Raw genomic sequence first — 24,836 nt, 5'->3', positions numbered from 1 at the left:
CCCCTTGTGCACACGCCTATGATAAGGAGGATATGCATGGGTGCACTGGTGTTATTGAGTGGAACCCATTCGTGTGATACGCATGTGCGGAAAACAGTTTTACGGCAGAAGTGAAAATATTTTTAGCGCATAAGCTTCTCTATCAAATATGCAGAATATTTATTTATTTATTTCTGAATACTGCAATATTAAAAGATCATATTAGGGCGATTAAGAAATAAAGATATGCAGGCTTGAATAAACAAACAAGGCACAGTAATTAATGCAGGAATAAGAATCGTATATATGCAAAAGTATAAAAACACAAATAGACTTACCAACCAGCACAAAAATATAGCCCAACGTGAGCATTCACTCATGTTCATAGTCGTCTGTACGGTATGATGTTCATACTCACGTCTACTCACACCCCTCAACACTCACCCATACTCAGACTCACGGCTGCTCGCACCAATGAGTATGCACGTGGTGTCTACTCACACCTCTCGACAACTCTTACTCACACCTACTCACACCAATGCCTATTCACTCACGTTAATACTCACGTCTAATCCCACCCGTCAACACTCACTCATGCCTACTCTTATTGATGAATATTAACTCGTGTTCATACTCATGCCTACTCCCACCCCTCAACACTCACTCATTCTCACATGCCTACTCACACCGATAAATATTCACTCATGTTCATACACACATCTCACATCCTTCATCACTGGCTCATACTCACACTCGCGAGTACTCACTCATGTTTATACTCACACCAACTCATACTCTTTGATACTCACTCACGTCCATACTGCACACCGACTCACATTCATGAGTAACCATTCATGCTCATACTCAGGTTTGCTTACGCCCTTTGTCACTCACTCGTAATCACACTCACGCCTTTCAAACGACTGTGAGTGTGTGTACTCATGAGCATAGGTCGGCAAAAAATGTGGAGCTCACTCAGGCTCACTCACCAAGCATATTTTGCCTTTAGTGCTCACTAGAACTCAGACTCACCAAAATTTTTCTAAACCAGACTCACTCGGACTCAGACTCACTGAAAATTTTCTCAACCAGACTCACTCGGTCTCAGATTCACAAAAATATTAGTCAGCCTGACTCACTCAGACTCAGACTCACTGCTCGATCTGAGTCTGAGTCGACTCATTAGTGAGTTTGCCGACCTATGCTTATGAGTGAGTATGCCGAGCTGATTTTCACATCTTCTCCAGGTAAAAGACCTGTATACGCATTGATTGTTGCAAATGATTCAGTTCAACAAAAGTGAGTTTTGTATTCATAAAAATATTTGTCTATGTTCATGGATTGGTTACCCAGAAGCTGTACAAGGTGGGCTGAAAGTAACATGTCTTAAAGTAAGTCAATGAAGTTCTTTAGCTGCGGTTAAGCACAGAGTGAAATTACTAGTTTAACCCATTGTAGTAGCACATGAACACTGGCAACAAAGACACATTCTCTTTGCCATAAAATGACTCCACAAAAACTTTTTCTTTTGTCATAATTGTGTGTTAGTGAACTTCTTGTATTCTCAGTATTAAACCAACAATGACTTCAATCAAAGAAGACCCAGTGGCCTGTAGGCATTGCTGTTTGGAAAGATTCACATTGAACAAGCACTTTCTCTGAAGTAGTATTAGGCAGTAATTCCTTCATTTTATATATATACTCAGAACATACTCAGAGTCACCTTATAATATCGCTTGCACACACTTAAGTTCTGCCTAAAAGCCTACAATAAATATATATCAGAGATCACGGCAGATCATATTAGGCAGTACTTCCTTCATTTTATATATATACTCAGAACATACTCAGAGTCACCTTATAATATCGCTTGCACACACTTAAGTTCTGCCTAAAAGCCTACAATAAATATATATCAGAGATCATGATTTAAGGTATACATACGTGTAAATTGTTCATAAACTAGTGGTGCTACCTGCGTGCCCTCTTTATATGACGCAATTTTATCTTCTCTGAGACACTGGCCTTAATTAAACACATTATCTTACATATTGTGATATGCGTACGCACAGTGTTGTACATATGAATACTTCATGAAACAAATGTATGCAGTTTTGTTTAAAAGCTTCACTCTCAACCATTTAGTTGCTCAAAAGGGTTTAAGAGCACACATGTGTTTACATAGTTCAACCATAAAGGAAGTATTGTTGTACTCAAATCTGTAGAAGAGAAAGCTCACTGCTCTCATTAAGAGTGACAATGTTGCACTTCTGATCCTACTACTGCAATACCTTTGTCATCAGCTGGTTATACAGCTGAATAAGTGCCTGATCTTTTTTTTACATGTTGTCGTATGTGCTAATAAGTAAGAATGCTGTTCAAATCTCAAGTGATCAATAACACATATGCATCGTCATACTGATGCTCACTGTTGAAGATCACATGTCGAGCTGCTTGGTTATCAGTTTTCATGCAAGTTATCAACTAGCCAACTGTAAAGTACAGACATATGAAGCAAATTTGCCTGTCTGCTCTACTTTACTATAGACCCTGGGTGTTGATGCACATGATTATTACCTATTTATACTACAAGGGTACATAAAATGAAACAGAAAATAAAAAGAGGTAAAAGACGAACGAAAGGCAGGCAGGTTAACCAGGTCGAACTGACTTGCTGCCCTACGGTGGGAGGGAAGGTGATCAGAAGAAGAATTACTCATGAAAGCACAAGGGATGTGTACGCACACTTAACCGTGTTCATCATTGATGCACCTATGAGGACTCGCGTTCGTACTCACACCTACTCACTCACATTCATACTCACGCCAACTCACTCTGATGTGTACTACGTTCATACTCAGGTTTGCTCATAGCCCTCACCACTCACTCGTACTCACAGTCATGCTTTTCAAATGAGTGTGTGTACTCACAAGTGAGTAGTATGCCAAGCCGTAGTCGTCATATCTACTGTAGGTAAGAGACCTATATATACACAAAGATGGTTGTAAGTGATTAAGTTCGACAGAAGTGAGTTTAGTATTGAGAAAAATATTTGTATATATTCATGGATTGGCTACCCAGAAACTTTACAAGGTGGGCTGTAGTAGGATGTCCTAAAGTAAGTGAATGACGTTATTTAGGTGCGGCTAAGCACAGCATGAAATTATTCGTTTAACCTTTGTAGCAGCACATTGGCACTGGCAACAAAGACACGTTCATATTGTCATAAAATGACTTCATGAACACGGTTCTTCATTTGTCATAGGTGTGCGTTATTGAACTTCTGGTATTCTCAGTATTAAAGCAACAAAGACTTCAACCAAAGAAGGCCCAGTGACCTCTAGGCTTTTGCTAATTGAAAAGATTCACATTGAACAAGCACTTTGCCTTAAGCAGTATTAGGCAGTACTTCCTGCATTATATACGTCATGAGAGCATACTCAGAGTCACCTTAATATGTCACTTGCACGCACTTAACTTCTGCCTAAAGGATCATAATAAATGTATCTCAGGGATCCCAATTTGAGGTAGCAAGTGTACGTGGTTTAAAGACTAGTGTGTCCTGTATATGATGCCATTTAAGCTTCTCCGAGTCTGGTTTTGGTGAAATACGTTTTCTTCCACGATGTGCCACGTGTGTGCACAGTGTCATGCGTACGAAAACTTTATATAAGAGTCAAACGTATTCAGTTTTTGGTAAAGAGCTTCACTCTCTCCCATCTAGTGTACAAAGAGTCTTAGTGCACAGATCTGTTTACGTATTTCAGCCATAGAGGTAGTATTCATGTACTTACATCTGTTCAAGAGAAAGCTATCACCAAAAGTGACAATCTTGCACTTCCGATCTTGCTACTGTAATACCTTTATCATTAGGTTATGTGGCTGAACAAGTGCCTCATTTATTCACATGTTGTATGTGCAAGCAAGTGTGGACATTGTTCAAATCACAGGTGATCAATAACACATATGCATCGTCATACAGAAGCTCCCTGTTGAAGATCCCAAACCACATGTCGAGATGCTTGGTTATACTTTTCATGCAAGTTATCAAGTGGCCAATTTTAAGTACAGACAAATAAAGCAAATTTGCCTGTGCTCTACTTTCTAATACACAATGAGTCTTGACACATATGTTTAATACCTCTTTCAACAACAAGGGTAGATGAAATGAAGCAAAAAAAAAAGACGAAAAAGATGAAAGAAAGGCAGGGAGGTTAACCAGGCTGAACTGATTTGTTGCCCAACAGTGGAAGGGGGGGGGGGGGTCACTGGTAAGAAAAAGAGCCCAACTGATGTGCATGGACACATAACAGTGTTCATCATTGATGCACGGATACTCACGTACAGAACTGGGTTGTTTTGAGAAATTGCAGTAGCATATTGTTTCAGCCCGCATTGCAGATTATGCTTGCAATGGCATGTTCTATGATAAAATTTAAGTGCCTGTTTTAATAAGTTTGGAGACGCAACAAGGGCTTTAGAATTTAGATCATGGCTGCGTGGAGACACATGTGCAACACAGCTAGAGAGTGCAATAAAGTGAGGATGCTCGAGGTTCACCTTAAAGAGTGGAGCGCGATAGCATAATCGCGGGGCCCTGAGTGCATCATCTTCTCAACTGCTAGCGAGGTACACTTTCTATCACTTTACTTTGTACCCCTAGTTTTTTGTTTAGCTCGGTCCCTTTTTGCAGTCCTTATTTTGCAATATCGTCAAGTGGATAATGCCAAAAAAGAGAAAAATAACCGGTGTGCAAGCAAACACAGTGCCACACACATATTCTAACCTAATGTTTTTTGTTTTATTTTTAAGTACATCAAATAGCAGTACATCAATGTAAATGAAAAAGAAAAGAAAAGCATTAACTGAGTAGGACTCGAACCCACGTAAACAAGTCGTGATCCCTACGCGTGAGCCTGCTACTCCAGCCTGCTACGCCACCCGCACACAGGTCGTGACATCTTCCTAATTTAATAGATGAAAGTGCTTAAGCGCTATCTGAGAGTGCATAGTAGGTACACTATGAGATCATACTTATTATTGCGGGCATATATTTTGGGACCGCATCTACGCCTCACACTTTTCGCTCGCGTATGAAGACACGGATGCTTACACACAAGCAATGTAATTTACACAAGCAGTTGAAGCTTGTTCCCCGAGGCTCTCTTGCGATTAATAGTCAGCCATCGCGCGAAACTGGAATGATACGCCTTTAACCCGTGCGTCTAGCTGTGTTCCCCTCCGTGGCTGTCTCGCTCGATCACGAATTCAGCGCGGGAAATGAAGCACACGGCAGTGCCGAGCGCAGCGGCGACATCAGCTGATCACGCCGGCTTGCTTCCCTTTGCTTCAACGCAACGAAACATCATGCCTTGCAAGATCACATACTGCATTACGTAAAAGTGTTACTGCTTTGGAGTCATCCTGCTATTCACTGAGGACGGACATACAACTACTGTAGAGTTTTGCTTCGGCGGCAAACATCGATCGTAAAGCCGCACTACTACGTCCGTGGTACAAGCAGTAGAAACCTGTCGTCTGCTAGAACAAAAAAAAAAGGAAAAAGAAGCTACTGAAAAAGTATTTAACTTTTCTCGTATAAATTTTTCTTGAAAACGTCATTATTTTTTAACTATTTTGCCCAACAACATGCATTCTCTAACAGTTTTACACGGCGACGTTTTCTTTTTCTTTTTCACGAACAACAATTCAAGCTAGATCCATCCATAGCCGAAGCCAGATGTTATTTGCCTTTGTTTGCGAGCGTCTCGCGTGTGTTCTCATCCACAAGAAGATTGAAGGTAAAAGCATTAAATTTACGTAGGGAAGCTTCGTTCCTCGTTTGTGCGGTGTGCAAAGATTGCACGCAATTCCCGCTGTTCTCGGAGTGCCGATGAAGTACGAGTCGTTCAAGGAATCAACGAAATGTGCGGGCGCTCGAATGACTCCATGGCTGACACCCGCGGCCACCTGCTACACGCCAGTGCGAAAGAAACTAAAGGTAAGTGGGACAGCTTATTGTGTAAAGCATGCTACTCGGCGCAAGGCTCTGTTACCACACTCGGACGTGGCGTCGTAAAGAGCCTTACGCACCTTTGCGAGCGACGACACTGTGCGCGTTTCCGATTCGCTTCGACTACGCTGATCTGAGCGTAGCCATGGCGCATCGGCACGGCCTTACGGGAGCGAATTCGCGAGAATTGCGAGAACATGCATGTGTGTGATGATCGATTTTTTCTTATGTGCATTCCAGTCAGCAGGACGCAAGTGGCGCTTGCTTCGTTTGTTGTTGATAAATCAAAGCCTGCAGCGCCATTTGCTGCTGGGCAGCATTTTGCTCACGTTCGCGGGCTATATAATTCGTAGCGTGGCTCAATTCACCTAGCCAAACACTTAAATTGTGATAATGAGCCTACATTCACGGTGAAGTGTTTATTATGCGCTTGAACGCTGGCTTGAGCTAGTTAAACGTAATCGTGTGTTTGCCTTGTGTAGGGAGAGGTGTTAAAAGAATCTTTGTGTGTATATGCACGTCGCCTTCGCGTGTCAGTAATATTGCACCAGCCAGCATCCACGTTGGACATCTGACGGTTATGAAAACTTGCATGCACAATGTGAGACTTCATATTCTGTCAGAGTTTCGCTTTTTATACATAAATGTGCAGCCAGCATGTAGTAGAATACATTACGCTGCTGTGTGGCAGTGGTGTAATTATCACAGTGCTGTGGAGTTGCTGATGCAAGGATTTATAGGTACGATGCAGGAGAATTTCTCATCTGACTAGCTCATCAGGCTTGTGCGTGTTTTAGCGCAAACAAGACAAGGACAGAAGGTTGACATGTAACGACAGGACCAGCACACAGTTACGTCTCACCCTTCTGTCCGCGTCTTGTTTGCACTGGAATACCTATGTTTGCATACTTTTAGCAACAGGCTTTTCTGTTATGCTTTTCTTGCCCAATTTGTGCTACAGTACAGTCGTCAGCAATACGAATGTAAGCATTGAAGTTAGCATTTAAAGGTCAGGGTGACTTAATGCATAGAAATGAACAGCATAAAGTAAGAACGAGAAACATAAGAACAATGCGGGACAAGCACAGACTGTCAAATGAAATATTTATTGCACAAGAACTTGCCTAAATAGCATTAGCCATACACCTCGTGCACGTGAGGGTCCGGTTAGAAAAAAACAAGTTACAAAATCAACAGGTTCATTGATTTCGTAACTTGTTTTTTCTAACCGGACCCTCATTTGCACGAGGTGTGCGGCAAATGTTATTTAGGCAAGGTTCTGCGCAATAAATTTTTCAGTTTACAGTCTCTGCTCGTCCTGCATTGTTCTTCCTTTTGTCTCTCGTTCATACTTTGTGCTGTTCATTACTATGCATCCATACCAACTGGCTTATTTTACGACTATTTTGGACTATATGCAGTTGGCAAGCGCAATAGTATTCATAACAATTGCTCAAGCGAAAAGGTATCTCTTGCTGTTCAGTAAGTCACATTTATATTGGTAATCATTGATTAAACATGTATTTGGTGTTCTCTCTCGTTGTGCTCACAAGCTTACATATCAAAATAGATGAAGCATATATAGGCGTGCTTTCTAGCAAAGCAAACTGTGCTGTTAGATTGAACACCTCACAAAAGACCGCTGCATACTTACTTTCCACTCATTCAGGTGTGTTTGAAATACATTTCAATTCCTCAGCGCACTGGTAATAACCGTAGTAGCACCAAATGTTGACATGTTGTCGCTGCCACATTGAGAAAGTTACGTGAATGTTATGGCAACATTGCTTGCTGCTAGGGAACACTTCACACTGGTGGCAACATTAACCATTGTTTGAGTTCTATCTTTAAAAAAAATGTCGGCGTGCCTATAGGAACCTTACACTGTGGGGGGATATAGGTGGCTATTTTGATGTCATAGCCAGTCGAGGTGGTAGTCTGGAAAGTGCACGCGGCAGCAGCTCCCGCTTCAAAGGTTCTGCCGCGATGATGCACCGTGTGGTATATGTTCCCCTTGTATTGTGGCAAGCATATATAGCTACTCTACTGCAGAAGTTGCACCCAAAGTAAGGCAAAGAAGTTGCAGTTCGAAAAAGATGGTTGCTGCGTCTACAACACACCGAAGGGCACACGGTAAACCCTATACATACCATGCGTTTTTGACCACGTCGAGGAACAGTTTTTCTCAAAACCTAATAGAGTTATCCACATAATACAATAATAATTTTTTTCAAAATTTGGCACTCTTTAAACTGTACCAGATTCATTAAAATCTGGTGATTATTACTTTTTTCAGTGAACTTTTTACCATGATTAAAATAGATACTCCGACTTAACACAACAAAATATAACAAAAAACTACACAGACGTTTCGCCACCTATGCGGGTGGCATCTTCAGTATGAACTGGCACCAAATGAGCGAAGGTAACCCAGTCTATTCCTAGTCTCGTACGTCTCTGTACACATCCGGTAGGGGGCCACGGTTGCTGTTGCACGCCGACCTGTCGCGGCAGATGAACCACGACTCGAGAAGCTTTCTCTTGCCCCACCTTTGTTCCCGAGCCAGCGTCGTCGCATTACTGAAGTCGAAGACATGCCCCGTCGTCCAGCAGTGTTCGACGAGTTCGCTCTTGGAATGCGTGGCATGGGTGGCTTTGGCGACGTCCCCTTTGTGCTCTTTGAACCTCGTTGACCGCTTCCTGCCTGTTTCGCCGATGTATGTGGCGTCGCAGTCCCCGCACGGTACCTTGTAGACGACCCCGCTTTGATCGTTCGCAGGGGTGCGACCTTCGCTCATTTGGTGCCAGTTCATACTGAAGATGCCACCCGCATAGGTGGCGAAACGTCTGTGTAGTTTTTTGTTATATTTTGTTGTGTTAAGTCGGAGTATCTATTTTAATCATGAACTCTCCCGGCTTTTGGAACATTTTTGCAACTTTTTACCACTAGGACCTGAATTTTGGGTTAATTTGCATCTTTCAAAATTTGTAACGCAAAAACAGGTAAGTGCCTAATTTCAATTCTCGTAGAGTATTTGTATGCACTTATGCTGAATACAAAGAAAAATAATGAAACGGTTATGTTGAAATACATGGAAAATAATGGTAGCTAAGTAATAAAAACGTAGTTTTAAGTCAATCAAGGTTAAAGTAAGAAAACAGCTAAAAGGCGATCTCTTGCCACAAACAACGTTAAACTTTTATTTGGTGCCTACAAGCTTGGTAATCATTGCCAAAGTCATTTTTTTCCCCTTTGGAGCCTGTAGTCTTGCTTGCCTTGCTTCTTATGTGGCATTAGGAAAATTAAATTTACCGCAACATGACACAAGGACAAGAAGGGAGGACACAACACGTGCGCTAACTTCCAACAAAATGGTTTATTTCAACCGAAGCACAAATATATGCAGTGGTGATGGTCAAACGCTACAGCCAGATGTCATGCGCAGAGAACTTTTTTGTCATTCTGATTTTAACAGGAGACGTGCAGAGAAGTGATATTTTCTTATCATAACCTTTTATACAAGCTATGCGCACCAACCACAAAACTAATCCATGTTCAAAAAATACAATTCTTTTTCTCTCAGGGACGGCATGCTTACACAATCGCTACCCAACTGCTTCTACTATTAGTCTCGTTAGTTCATCACGGTTGGTCAATAACACCTTGGTGTTCTCAAAACCCGGGGCGCACCCACAAGCTCTGCAGTGCATCGTGAGCCAGCCATCGTTACCCTTCTTCACAAGGCTGAAGTGCTCTCGTAACCTGTCATTTAGACAGCGCCCAGGTAGAATTAAGCTTAATTCGATTAATTCTACCTGCAGACTGAGTAGTCCAGCACCGCAAGACGCCTCTGCTTGGAAGATAAGACGTAGGACTCAGTTCGTGGACTGTAAAGAGGTGGTGGCGCATCAGATTCCCCTCTCTTGCGGAAAGTAGTACGTAGGACAGACGGGGCGCTGTCTAAATGACAGGTTACGAGAGCACTTCAGCCTTGTGAAGAAGGGTAACGATGGCTGGCTCACGATGCACTGCAGAGCTTGTGGGTGCGCCCCGGGTTTTGAGAACACCAAGGTGTTATTGACCAACCGTGATGAACTAACGAGACTAATAGTAGAAGCAGTTGGGTAGCGATTGTGTAAGCATGCCGTCCCTGAGAGAAAAAGAATTGTATTTTTTGAACATGGATTAGTTTTGTGGTTGGTGCGCATAGCTTGTATAAAAGGTTATGATAAGAAAATATCACTTTTCTGCACGTCTCCTGTTAAAATCAGAATGACAAAAAAGTTCTCTGCGCATGACATCTGGCTGTAGCGTTTGACCATCACCACTGCATATATTTGTACTTCGGTTGAAATAAACCATTTTGTTGGAAGTTAGCGCACGTGTTGTGTCCTCCCTTCTCGTCCTTGTGTCATTTTGCGCTAAATTTAATTTTTCCTAACGTCTTACCAACAAGGCCGAATTTGTCCCCTTGTGCAGTTCTTATGTGAGCTGTTTGCAGCTCTATTCACAATGTATCGTCGATTGTGGTCAACTTCTTTCAGCAAATTTACTGTGCTTTGGCCAGGCTTCAGTCCTAATGATTTCAGAATTTCGGCACGTGTGATACTGCCATCATTAGATGAAAAAAAAAGCACCCATCGTCGCAATGTTTAAGACTCTGAAGCCTAACAAAGTGCAAGGACTTTGCGACACAATTCTGATTAGCTCAACACTTGCACCACACAGTTTGCATGCGCAGTTCTGTCTAATTGCATCACAAATAATATTGATGTCCATTAGAGCGTACCCGTTGTCACCCTGTGCGTGAGTTGCCTTGAAGGACGCTGAAAAGGGTGGGATTCAATGACGAGTGTGATGGTTCAGTGTTCGGCACCTCAGTACGTCACTAGCATTTATTCGCAGTTACAAGACAACTGAATTAGTTGCCACGAAATATACTGTCGCTGAAGGCTTTCTCTATCCTCAGCATCTCAACGTATCGATTGGCACGACAGACACAAGGTGTGATGAAACTAGGAGCTAAAATTGTTTGAATAGACGCGCTCTGAACCAAGAATGTGAATAAAGACGCACACAGCATCTTCGGATTGTCTTTGCTGAAAAATTAGGCATGCAGAAAGTTAGCTGACAATTTCAGAAAATGGACTGTAAGCGCTGAGTGCATACGAGGCGCTTGTCTTGGGTGCGTGTTCACTCACTACTTGCTTCCGGAAAATGAGGTTCTCAGCTACAAAAAAAAAAAAAACATTCAAAGAAAAGCACGAATATGCAAAATATGGAGAAAAGGACACACTTCCCAAATTGCAAACAACAAAAAAGTGATTTTTTTAAAAATTTTGCCTTACCCTGTGCTCTTAAAGGAGTACTGACACGAATTTTAAAAATTTTCGTATTGTTGCTCTAAAAAAATACTGGTGTCGAGAAACCTAAAAACGAGTATTGTGGTGCCTGGGAATGCATCGTATATATTTTAATTACTGCTACCTTTAAAAGACACATTCGGTTTCGATATCGAGGGGGCGGCTTCTCAGTGACGTTTCATAGCAGTGTGACGTCACGGGGATACAGAAACTTGCGACGTACTAGGGGCAAAACCGTCATCTGCTCGTTGTGCACGTAAGCAACGATGAGCAAATTGTCGTCCAGTGGCCCTGACAGTGATTTCTGTGATTTAGGCTGCATGCAGGATGCAGAACTCGCTAACTCAGGGGAGCTGTCTTGACTCGTCGGGATAATGTCCATTGCAGTGGGGCTGGCTTGCAGATGCTCAGCGACGAAAACTTCCAAGTCAAATTAGAATATTTTACACATATTCAACTCGGGTGTGTGGACAGCGTTGACGCTGCATATGGAAGAAACAAAAAATGTCCCTTTTTCGATGTCTCAAAATAGTGTCAGTACTCCTTTAACGAGCACAAGACCAAGGAGCTATTTTGAGCAGTGTCGTGGTAAATGGCTTACGCACAGGACAGTCCCAACAAGCATCACGTCTATCCTTAGCACTTTCTCTCTGGTAGGTAAACTATGCTTGGCTTTTGGAGTTTCTCTGTTTCGGTCCCTAAAGCTACCGAAACATTTCGGTCTCTTTAGGGACTTCGCAAAGCTTTTCTGGGAGCACGTGCGGTAGCTTCATGGAAAGAAGCGCAAGTACAGTACATACTGGTGTGATCTCCTTGATGACATTGAGGTTGCAATCTTTGACAGTAGTTCCAAGCAAGGAGCACGAGGTCAGTAAATATGTACTCAGCAGCACTCTTCTGGAAGGATCCTTACGATACAACGAAAAAAGCCATCTATGCTCACCCGTTCGCACTTCATGCAGCCGACTGCATCATGTACGTAAACTTGTGGCCACGCGTCGACGCCTCGGACATTTGCGAATTACTTGTCTTATGTTTTGTCGAGCTTTGTCATGCAGCAGCAGTGAAGTCATAAACGGCTCTAGGCCACAACATTGTGAGAAGCGGCTAGTTACACAAGCCTACGAGAAAAGTTGGGGCTGATAGCGTTGTGGTCATGACATGAGCAAGTTATAAGGACACTCTAACTCCTGGTAAATATTAATTTTATCATTGTTTTATTTCATCTGTACCCAGTTGCAGAAACAGTGAAATGCCTCGTTAAAAAGGGACCTTACACATGAAGCCACAATGGTCCTGCATCGTCGCAGCAGAACCTGATATGATTTGTGTGTAAGTGGACAAAACAGAGCTAACGAAAGCCAAGCATGATTTGCCTACCTAAAAGGAAGCAATGAGGACATACATGATGCTTGTCAGGGTTGCCTATGCGCTAAAGCCATCCACTCTGATACTGTTCTGATAGTTCCTTCGTCTTGTACTCGCTGAGGCACACCTTCGGCATCTTGAAGACGTTGCAACCATCTTTCTGTGACTGTAACTTTGCCGTACTTCGCATGCAACTACTACAACCCACAACTGCACGCGCTTCCCCGATTGCCAGCTCATCTGGCTGTGACAACAAAACGGGTTGTACCTCATTGCCACCATTGCTGCAAGCTCCCTATAGAATGCTTCTGTGTCTTGCATGTATATCTGTGACTGAAAAACATTATGCAAACTATGCTCATCTCACAAATTGGTTGCAGCACTGTGGAGGCTGCAGGGTGGCTTTGCCAGTAGGAAGGGCGGAAATTCCTGAAGATGTGTTCATCCATGTTGCATCAGCTGCTTGGTGTTTTCATGGCATCTCTGCACACGTGTTGAGTGAGTAAAGTAAGGTGGTAGCAGAGCAAGGAAAACGAAAACATGGCAGCACCACTTGAAGCGCGAGCCTTTCACTTTGAATTTATCAATTTGTCATCGTGCACTGTGTGGCCTGTAATATTTAAAGTGGCACTTCTATTTGCTTTATATTTGCATCCTCATGCTTCGACAGCAATGTATTTGTGACTATTTTACATTGTTTCCGCAATGTACTTTCAAGTTCTTGGTGACAAGGCATACCTGCCAAGTCTCCCGGATTACCCGGGAGACTCCTGGATTTTGAACGTTTCTCCCGGTTGTACGGGTCATAGGAAAATCTCCCGGAAATCCAGTTTTGCCCCGCGCGTCCAGTGCTTTGTCTGGCCACACGAGCAAAGTTGTCTGGCCACGTAGTAGAAAGGATTCTTCTTTTTTTAACGATGGGAGAAAGGTTCAACTCAGTTTCATTGCGCATGAAGTAGCTGTGCACTTTGCGCCGCAGTCCAGCACTTAAAATGGTAGCCGTTACCGATGTCTGTCGAGATAGCGCGTTCGCCAGCGCTCGCGACCGTCCCCGTCTCAACGGTGCCCCTTATGGTCCTTTGCCCGACGAAATAACTGGTAAGCAAGCGACGACAGGCCTCGCACGACGGTGACGGCCGGGTCGTTTCATCTCTGCTTCAACCGCATTCGTCCCTAGCGCTAGCACACTTTTACTCGCACGTGAAAAAGACGATGCGTAAGAGATGTTATCGGTTTGGACTGTGTACAGATCAGCGGCGACCGCAATATCCCGCTGACATTGTTCATATAATTGCTATCGCAGTACCCCCCCGCCCCCGCGGTCGGCATACGAGAAAGGGATACAGGAAGTGGTGCTGAACACACTTGGTTAGCTTTGAATTGAGCAATGTTGAATTTCATTTTCGCACAGCATTACATAAGCTAGACATTACAGGTCTTATAGCAGTACGAAAAACATGCAATGAGCAAGGCTAGAAATACAAAAATTGCACAAGGAGGTTCAACACAAAACTTGGTTCACTTTAAATATTTGGCATGAGCTCTGCGTGTTTTCCAGCATAGGTCCCCATTTCACAATTCAGCTCATGCAGAGCAGATTGTGTTAAGCAGGACACTCATTTTAACATATTAACATGGCTCAAAGCATAAAACAATTAAAGGGACTGACAAACAATTCTTGTGGTACTTGTTCTCTTTAGTTCACTGGAAAGCTAACTAGTCACTGTCTTAATAATAGAATAGTAACGCTGAAAGTGCTGTGAAACATTTTCAGAATTTTTGGATCTGTGGCTACTATGAAGTTGTGTACACACAACACAGGCAGCAAACAGTGGGAGGTCAACACGACAGCGGTACGAGTTTATGCACTGCAGTTTGGTGCACATGCGTGCATTCCGCATGCGTGTGCCATGGCTCGACATGTCCCACTAGTTGACACGAAGCCAACGCTGCTTATTAGCATCAACTCCTTTGCCTAGTAAGCAGCACAGAATAGGACGGGGATAGGTTATAATATAATACAGTGTAATTTTGAGCACTAATTATGGTGCACATTAAAGCATCAAACTATATACAGCAAACAGAACGGCTCGATAACACATCATCAGGCAATTTCTGCTAGGATGCTTGGCATACTGTTTTTTTTTTACCTTTAAACGCAATTTAAATATGTAATCTTACTCAAATTGCGAAAAGCATGCCCTGCAATTCACGATCTTTTTATTTCCGCCAGGATCTAATCACACGTTCTGGCCAGTTGTCGGTCCCTTTAGTGATTAATAAATCTTTGCATATTTTTCAGTGTAGTACCACCATCAGTGTCAACGTAAGCCATTTCATTAAAGAAGCCATCCAGAGCGTCCAGCTAACGTTGCCTGCCTGTCCAGTTAGGGTTGTGGTTGTGCTGGATGAGCTTTTTTTACATACAGTGCGCAGTGAACTAACACCTTCAAAGTCAAGCGCAGGTTCAAAAAAAAAGAACTAAAATAGAGGTTGCAAATGCAGGACCTTAACTTTAAGAAGGGATGCCTCAGTATGCCTTCTGGAAAATGGGAGTGTTTTCTTTTGCTGCAGAATTTCGGATATTATAATTTACAATTCTAAAGACCTTATCTACGACCTTGTGCAGGTTGATCTTAAGCAGAAAACCAGAAGTGGCAGTGGTCTCCAGAAGAGACCAAGGACCCCAAGCTCTCTCTGACACAAGCAGGAAGGGCACTGTGGTGCATTGAAAACTTGCTCCAGTAGTGCATTGCCAGTGCACTATGCTGCTGTTTCATCAAGGAGAAAGGAGGTGACCAGCCCGAGAGGAACTTCATGCTCTACAGTGTGAGTGCCTGGATGGTTTTGTTTTTGTCCTGCCACACGTGCTGAATAGTGGGTGAGATTCAGCCTGGGTGGCTAGAAGGAATAGGGGTGACAAGTGTGGTAATTTCTCTAGCCAGGTAGTGTCGACTTTTGCACCGGTGCTGTTAGTGGCCCCAAGTGGTGCACCTGTTCAGAAGTTTCAACATGGTTGTGGCTGCCGCCACGACTGCTGTAGCTTTGTCACCTCGGTAAATGTTCAGATGCATCAGGAAAAATTCGCTATATCACTTTCTTCTAGAGCTGCCAAAATTTTGCATTATACTTGAGTTTTGTTCCAGGCGTGAAGCACAAATGAGCCTAGCATAGATTAAATGCTGAAATTTTGCTCACGGGAGGCCCTGCATGTATGCCTGGCCTTGTTATCATTAGCACCTTGGCGGGTCAGCATGTATGGTGAAAAATTGGGTATCCGTTGCTTCATGAATGCTACATAATCCATCAGTCACATCCAGTGAATCAGATGCAGTGGCATACTGGTCAAACGGTCTCGTTGCAGATAAATGATGCGTAAATGGCCATTATTTGCAAAAAAACATATCAGCACATTCAATGAATAAACCATGTACAGCATGGACCACTTATAACAAGTTGCCAGAGTCGCAAATATCTGCACTATAAGTGGTACTGCCCTGTAAATAAAACAACATTTGTGAAAAGCTGTACATCTGAAAAACATGACCAACAGGCACCCGCATGATTCCGACTATCTAGGCGTGCAACTTGGGCGTAAAGTTGTCAATGTTGAAAGGTTAACGTCTGCGGACCTGCAGTGTCGACATAGTGAATGCAGAAACAAGAAAACAAAAAGAAAGAGTGCCGTAGCGGAAAGCCGCTGACTAACTCTTCAGACCTCCACATTTATGCGGACTTCGCTGTGGTACAACACTGGCCAGAAACTATACGGGGAGAGGCTATTGAAATTCCGGGGGCGATGTCCAAAAAACAGTGACAACCTTGAACCACCAATCTAGTATTGCACATGCACTCCCTAGTTTTCGGTGAAGATTTTAAGTCACTCCTGACTGCAACAACTCCAAAACGTTTCATTCACTCGGCACCAAACCGTAACCTTGATTGTCTGCAGACACTAACAACTAGGTAGCTAGTGCTCGTTAGGCCTAGCTTGCGGGAGTTTGCCCCAAACAACACGGATATCGGGACTCCTGTCCTAAACAGTGGGCAGCAGGTGTGAAACGAAGTTCCGGTCCGCGATCGGGAAAGTCACGCCAACTATCCTGAAAGAGTCTTCCAAGCTTGTAAGTCCACCTGCTGGTGGCAAAGGCAAAAGCTCTGTCGTGTCTCAAAACATTATCACTTGCTGGGGAATAGAGGTCGCACGCACAAGATCTCACTCTACGATGAGACTGTTTTCCAGACAGAAAACCGAACAGCAGTTACGTGCACTTCATGCCGACACGGGTGGCCCTTCAGAGCGCAGCACACACACAACAAGCAGCCAGAGCAAAGGGAGCAAAGGCTTTTCTGTTGCCTAGGCAATCACTCCCCCACCTCACACCATGATGCCCCCCTTGTTTTTCTTTTTTTTTTCTTCCACTGTTTCCTGTTCATTCGCTCTGCATCTCATCCTCCATAACGCTGTGGTTCTTCTCTCCCAGGCTGATCCGAAGCGCACTCGCTTCGTGTCTCTGAGAATTTTGCAGCAGCCGCCTTATAGCCGATGTTTCATGTGGGGGGACTGCACAGTAAGCGGCATGCGTGTATACGTGGTGCTTTATGGGAGGGTATGCTGAATTAAGAAGAAACTGCATTATAACCGGTCCTGCACTGTGAACGATTGCGTTATAAATGGTGTGAAGTGTACATAAATATTTTATACACCTTAGACTGAGGCACATGTTTACATTGAAAAGTTGAAGATACTGGCTAAAAGGAAATATAACTAAACGTAATTTTTTATTGTAGCCGTTTGAAATGTTTCTTCTCATTCCACAGACAGTCCTTAACAGCATTCGTGGCCTTTGATCACGGGATTCAGTGTTGTAATTTTTCTTCCTATGCTGGTTAGGGTTAACCAGATGTTGCACTTACTTGCATTACGACTGCAGCACTAATTCTGTCAGCCAAATTTTATTATCGTTCTTCCCTTGTAATGCGCACTCTGAACTTCCCGTCCTGCGATGGCATTAGGTTGCCAGATGCCCGTTGCTTTGCTTTGCTTCGTGCTTTGTTTTTTTCTGCGTAATTGAGTTTGAAGATTAGTCTCTCATTGTGCTCGAGCGGGGTGCTATTCCATGTCGTTTCTGTAACAATGACATTACACTGCTGTGTCATAAGCGCCGATTAGGTATTTTCTAGGGGTGTGTTAGAAATTTGTGGATAGGTGGTTAAATATTTCTCTAGTCGATCTTTCTATTGGATATATCATCAGTGTTCATGAACGCAAGTACTTTTTGGTTTTTCAAGTCTCCAACAGTGTGATAATTTTGATTTCTAATTGCCAGAGTTCACATAATAAATTTGATTTTGTGTAGGGGAAATCACCTATGCTACCATACTCTTCCAGCTCAATTGCAATTCACTTTCTATATGTCTTGAGTATGCCAATAAATTACCTTTGTTTATAATGGTGCTATTATGCTTTTGATAGAGAATGCTTCACATTGTGCAGTTGTATTCAATTTTTTTATAACACGAATTGATTAATTCTAAAGCTTGCCGTTCACTTATGCCTATTTCTGTTTGGTGGGCTGTTTTGGTCTGGCTGGCACAGACCTGCCTACTTGTGTGCTGCTTTTTCAGCTTCATAACTTGCAGCATTTCATGTTACAAAGCTGTTCAAGATGGTATTATTGCAGACAAACTAAAGTTTAAGGGAAGTAAATGCACATGTACACATTACTAAATGCTCATTTAGGGCTTTTACTGGCAATACTTAAAGTTTTTGTTAGTATACAGAAGACATTTAATTCAAGGTTTTACGTAATGAGATTTCAACAGATTTACTACACATAAATATGTTCAAAATAGTAAGAAGCACCTAGTTATTTTCCATGCAATAAGCATGCCATTATATTTTTTGCATGCGCTGGAGCTCACTCGTGCACTTTCCTTTTCTATTCACACAAATACATAAAAAAGCAGTATGTGCATTTCTTTTTCAGCATCATTCTGTGTGTTATTTCTTCTGCATGTGAACTAAGCTGCTTACATGTGCGTCTGACATCATGTGTTTATGATTTATGCATGCAGATGCCTACGGAGAACACCTCAAGGCGCATCCAAGCAACGTCCTGGAGGCACAGCGCCACCGGAATCTCAATCGCCATTTGGGGGACCTGCTTAAAGCCCTTAAGAAATGATTCCACTGTGAGGCTTTCAAAACGGCATGAATATTAATTTTATTCATTATAAAGTTTTCATTTTTAAATTCCTGTTGTTGCACATTGTTTTGCACCATCTTTCCATGGGTGAGATACAACTCGTGAAGTGATGGTGCAAGGTGACCTCATTTGAACAGTCAATTGAGGTATGCATATTGACACAGCTAGAACGTGCTATATAAAACAAGTTTTAGTCCTTGCAGCGGGGCTGGTTTTGAAGAGCATGTAAATTCTTTCTTTATGCGAAGACTAATTTTATTGAATTTTACCAAAAGCTAAATTTTATGCCGTTCTAAGGCGGGAGAGTTTTAGCTGGTGTTTTTTCTATTACATAAAACCCTGCATTATTTCGTTGCAGTATGACTGCAGCTTATGATGTCCAGCATATTAATTCAGTAGCTTATTAACACATTTGTTTCTTCTAAAAGCCTTTGTTTGCTCATCAAGGCTGTGTCTAGATAGCAATCATATTTCACCTTCATGCAACATTAAGACAGAAATATTCACACTATTTCTACACAGTACAGCTTTACAAATAACGTGAATGGCCAACTGCCTCTTATGTTGCTTTCCACAAGGTCTAGAACGTCCATCTGATTTTCGCATAATGCGGCAGATAGGTGCATGATTTCCGCATTATGCGGTTTTTCGTAAGCTGCTGTTGTCCGCATATTTCCGCATGATATGGCACTTTCCATAAGCTGGGGATGTCCGCATCTTTCCGCACGATATGGCACTTTCCATAAGCTGGGGATGTCCGCATCTTTCCGCACGATACAACTTGCCGTAAGATGCGGATTCCGCATCATGCGGCTTTCCATATTCCAATAATTCCGTATGTACGGATCCGCATATACGGATCGTTTCAGTAGGGTGGTTACGATGACGGGACTGTACGGGAAGCCTTCACATTAGCTTTAATTTCTTTTTTGCGGATGCAACCTTTTCTGAAGACCTTAGGCTTTTGCAAGCGTCTTTGGCAGCAAAATGCTCTGCAGCAGTGGTGGTCCGCCTCGGTAGTGCAGTGGATGGTGCTCGACGGCTGACCCGAAGGTCGCGGGTTCGATCCTAGCCGCTGCGATCGCATTTGGATGGATGTGCTAGAGGACCGTGTGATGTGCGATGTTACTGCACGTTAAAGGGACACTAAAGGCAAATAACAATTTATGTCAGAGTGAAAGCCGAATGTATGACAACTTCTAAAACGGCAATATTATCAACAGCAGTGACCTACTTACCGAGAAATTAAGCTAAATGTATCACATGATGAGCACCACGAGTGGGACATTTTCGAAGTGATCCCGATGACGTATGGAAGCCGGCCTACAATAAATCACTAGTAATCAAACTAGCAGCAGTAAAAAAAGAAGATTCCGAGCATCAAAAGACGTAATAAAATGCTGTTTGTTCGTTTCCGCTTGATTCATGGAAAACAAAACCTCCGTGGCGTTGCCATGGGGAACGGCGCGCGTGGTTCAAAGGTTCCGTTTTCGCCGAACTGTGCCTCGCCCGTCTCAGTGGTAGTTTCGGGATCGCGTACTGCCGTGCGTGTTTTGCGCGCTCGTGAAAGTCGCTCTGACAGAAAGTTCGACAAAATGCCGCATGCGTGTGATATTGCCGGATGTCCGAATGGTGCACAACGCCAGTGCTGCAGCAAGGAAACCGGTGTGTCTTTTCACTGGGTGCCGCGGAATGAACCCTTAAAGGGGTCATGAAGCACCCCTTGGGCTGATTGAAAAAACACATCCTGCGGAAAGCTGACACGGCTATGAACTGCTCTGCCAAATATTACAGTCGTGCGCGCCGCGTAATGGCCACAAGCGGAGCGCGAAGTTGCCGTTTCCCCAGGCACCCTCTTTTCAAACAGAGGCCGGTTCTCACTCTCGTCGGTGGGCGGGGCGTCTGTCCGCTGTACGTCGCAAGAGACATAGCATGCTTATTGGCCGATAGCCGACGTAAATCGAGAGCGGCGTTCGGATCAGATGCGCTTCTTACCGCGGGGTGCCGCCACTTGCCGGCGCCGCACTCCTCAGTACACGGTAGCCGCACTCGCGCAAGCGAATCACAGCGGGAGAGCGATCGCGTTTCATGACGCGCGCTGGCGTAACTTCTTTCCCCCATGCCATCCCTCCCTGTCTAGCTTCCAGTGCGCTCGCCGGCACGAGAAAAGAGAGAAAGCGCTGGGAGCGTGCGCCAAACCCCCGTAACTCCGCTGATTCTTAACGGATTCGAGAAATTTTTGCGGCAATCGATTCGGGAGGCAGTACACTCCGATACTGAGGCCATTAGATCATTACTTGGAAAAGTGGTTCATGACCCCTTTAAGGCTCATTCACACCGAAGGCGGGGCGGCCAAATCGGCAAAGCGGTGAGGCGGAAAGCGGGAAAACCTCCTCTCCAGGCGGCGAAAGCGGGGCGGAAAACGAGGCGGCAGGTCAGATCGCTCTCGGACCAATTTTTTGCCGCTCGCCGCTACTCGCCGCTTTGCCGCAGCCAATCAGAACGCGCTGCGGCGGTGGCGCGGCGGTGGTGCGGGTGTCTCTTTGGGAGAAGCCGTGCCACGTGATAGCGACACGTGCGCTAAAGCGTGAGAGGCCCCGCCTCCTCGGCGGCGCGGGCAGCCAAGAAAGCCATGCGGTCTGAACACAGTGGCGGATCCGGGGGGGGGGGGGGCGATTGGGCGATCGCCCCCCCCAAAGCTATAAGCCAACCCAACCCCCCCCCCCCGCTTTTCACCTCACCGAAGGCCATTTTTCAGAACGTAGAATTTTTTCAGGTGGTCGCTGTGTCCATCCCAATCCGAGACTAGGGAAGCACCCCTCACACAGCCCAGCGCTTTTGTTAAGAGCGAAACACGCTTTCTAGAAAAGATTTCTTCTGTGTCCTGCATCTTTCAAATAGGCACCGACGAGCACAAGCCTCAACTATTTTGCTAAAGCAACTGCTGCCTTTATGGAAGCGAGCTAAAGTTTCCTCCCCACTCCCAGGGCCATCAGCTCTTCAGCAAAGCGAGGGGTCTTCAAATTCTCCCATCTTTTTCTCAGAGACAGGAGTCTGTTCTGTGTCATTCAAACTGGCATCTTTCGTCCCACCACGGCCGGGCTAGACTGCACGTGCGCGCTTGAGCGCGCACGTGCAGTCTAGCCCGGCCGTGGTCCCACAAAGCGTGCAGAACAAGTTACCTTTTAGTCAACCTTCAGCGGCTGGTCCAAAAAAAAAAAAAAGAAGGAAGGCAGGCAGTGGTGCTGTGAATTATATTCGCCGAAGTACCGAGCAAGCCTCCGAGAGCACGTGCGCGGGGTATAATCGAGCGCGACTCCGAAAGCTCCGTTTGACCGTCCTTAGGCTGCGGAGATAGAAAGGGCATTTTCTGGCAACACGACCGGCCAGAAAAAAAGGCAATGGGGAGGAGGGGGCGGGGTAACAAAGGGAGACTTACTCCGAAACTACGTTCAAGGAATACTAGAGCTCGCCGTTGTGGGAATACTCATTTATCGAGCAGGTGGCCTGCCCTTCCCTCTTTCACCCTCCTCTTACCAACAACACTGATACGTGTTCCCCAATGTTTAGCGGAAATATGCGTTTTCTTCTTCATCAAACCAATACTGTTCATTCATTAAGTGGCAGCGCCAACCCAAGACAATGAACGAGAATGGAATGCAAGGGACCAGACAAGCGCCGACTCGTTGCTCAGTTTACTGCGGAAAGGCAGTTACATGAATATGCAAACTCTAGTAGCGCACGTGAGCAGGCCATACAAAAAAAAAGGTATCACATTGTACAACCAATTTGCAAAATAAAGTATTTTGTCTACAAAAACCACAAAATAATCACGTGACACTGCCACGGGAAAATTCTTCGTTAGTAAGCTTTACGGCTCGCTTACGCAGTTATCTGAACGTCTCCTGATATGTAAGGCTTCTGTTATATTACGTGCAATTTTGTTTCTGTAAGCAAAGAACATCTTTGAATCAGGCCAAACTGGCTCACAAATTTGACACTCTTTTGCAATGATCAGCTAAGTGTGAGTAATTAATTATTTTTGCCTGGTGGTTGTCCATGCTGTTTCAACCGGCTGTTATTATACCAGCCGGTCTAAACGATGTAAACATTATCGTAAGTTGGTGGCTACATGTAAACTACATCCAGCTGAATATCTTTTGTTTTAAGACGCACAATTTTCGTTGTTTCTTTTGTCGTTTTTTTATCGCCCGCACGGCAGATTCGTTTAAAGGTATCGGGGGCATTAAAAACAAACGTTAATGCCGAAACGGCTGCTTGCGTGCTTAACTCCGTGGAAAATGAGATGTATACATTTGGTTACTAACGTGAAGTTTTAAAGTTGGGCAACGCCCCCCTCCCCCCTCTCCCCCCCCCCCAACAACCAACCGCCCCCCCCCCCCCCCCCCCAAAGCAAGCGCCTGGATCCGCCCCTGTCTGAACAGGTACGCGCGCTCGCCGCTTCGCCGCCTTCAGTCAGTCAAAACCTCTGCGTGTGTGTTCGCTGCACTTTCGTACCGAGGATTACGAGACCAACCGCAACTTGGTGAAGGCTTTGAATGTGCCCATCCGAGCAAGTCTTTGCTGCAGCGCCGTTGTTGCTACTGTGGGTCCCGCTACTTCCGCTCGGCTGCTACTAGTGTCGGCGGCCGCGCAGTAAAAGCGGGCAACGTTGGGCACGGCAGCAGTGACGGATGAAAGTCGTATTTTCAGGCGGGAGATTTGAAGCGTGCTAACGCGATGCGGACCACTAAAAACGTGATTTTATTTCAAAATAAGCACTTCCTTGGCACAAAAGCAGCACTACGAAGTTTCTGGACCGCTATTTCAACAATCAACGTCGACTTAATATTTGCCTTTAGTGTCCCTTTAAACACCTGATGGTCTAAATTTCCGGAGGCAATACAACGACGTGCTTCATTATCATATCGATCGTGGTTTTGGCACGTAAATACCCCAGATATTATTGCAGCAGTGGTGTCCTTGTGAACGGGACAACCGACACCTATTATTCGACATCACAGTCTCGAAGTGCGCCAAGAAGGTTTCAAAAAGTGTCGAAACAGACCCAGTTCCTTTGCAGCTAAACTGAAAACATCTTGGTTTCAATTCCGCTAAACATAAAAAAGCTCCCATGAAGAAATGATGCGCTTGCCGAAGCCGAAGCGTACCCCGAACAACACGGCGCGCTGCACCTCGGCATGTCGAGAATCGGCGCTTACACTTCGCGGTATCTACTCAAATACGTACGCACGATCACAGCAAAGAGCTCATGCCTTGGTGGAACGCGTGAAACCTCAGAATACATGAGTGATTAACGCGCGAGCACCAACAACGCAGCAAAAGCACGCGGCTGAAGCAAGCGTCGCCCTTCGTACTGCATCTCAACCGATCTCAACTAAAGTCCCTCTATTTTTAAATATAGGGACCTTAATCTCAACGCTACGCCAGCGCCACCTCTCGCGACGGCGACAAAACGTGGCCGCCTCTCGAAGCTAGTTTGCAAACTGAAATAATCTAAAAACGTTGGTTATCCGTAATACCGTGTCGTCGAAGCTACCTGAACGCAAGGGAAGCCATTTCGCACAGTCGTTTGCTACGAAAGAAGATCGGCACCAGATCCGTCCACATCAACGCTAAATTCAGTTCGAAGCGGGCGTCGAAAACCGCCGCCATGTTTTACGTACACTACGTTAACCACGCAAACACGGTAACGCAAACGTTACGGGTCGTTTACGGTACTGCGCATGTGCACTTCGATCCCGCTATTCCGGTAAGCCCGCTATTCCGTTAAACCCGTTAAACTATAATAGTCTACTGACTGCCATGCACCGCTATCGACGCGTCGGCCGCGTTCGCGTTCCTGCTGAATACGCAAGAAAGCCACCGCCGTTTTCACTGGT

The 24,836-nt window shown here is 44.5% G+C and overlaps 1 long non-coding RNA gene across 1 annotated transcript; it reads left to right on the top strand.

The window, feature by feature from the left end:
• The first annotated feature begins 5,800 nt into the window (after window positions 1-5,800).
• LOC119373751 (uncharacterized) lies at window positions 5,801-18,906 on the top strand. The gene is made up of 3 exons (XR_005179967.2): window positions 5,801-5,980; window positions 15,354-15,553; window positions 18,803-18,906. It is a non-coding gene; the product is annotated as an uncharacterized LOC119373751 (long non-coding RNA).
• The last annotated feature ends 5,930 nt before the right edge of the window (window positions 18,907-24,836 follow it).

The sequence above is a fragment of the Rhipicephalus sanguineus genome, chromosome 11, assembly GCF_013339695.2.
Source record: "Rhipicephalus sanguineus isolate Rsan-2018 chromosome 11, BIME_Rsan_1.4, whole genome shotgun sequence".
Lineage (NCBI taxonomy): Eukaryota > Metazoa > Arthropoda > Arachnida > Ixodida > Ixodidae > Rhipicephalus > Rhipicephalus sanguineus.
This window is presented reverse-complemented; position numbering and strand designations above follow the sequence as displayed.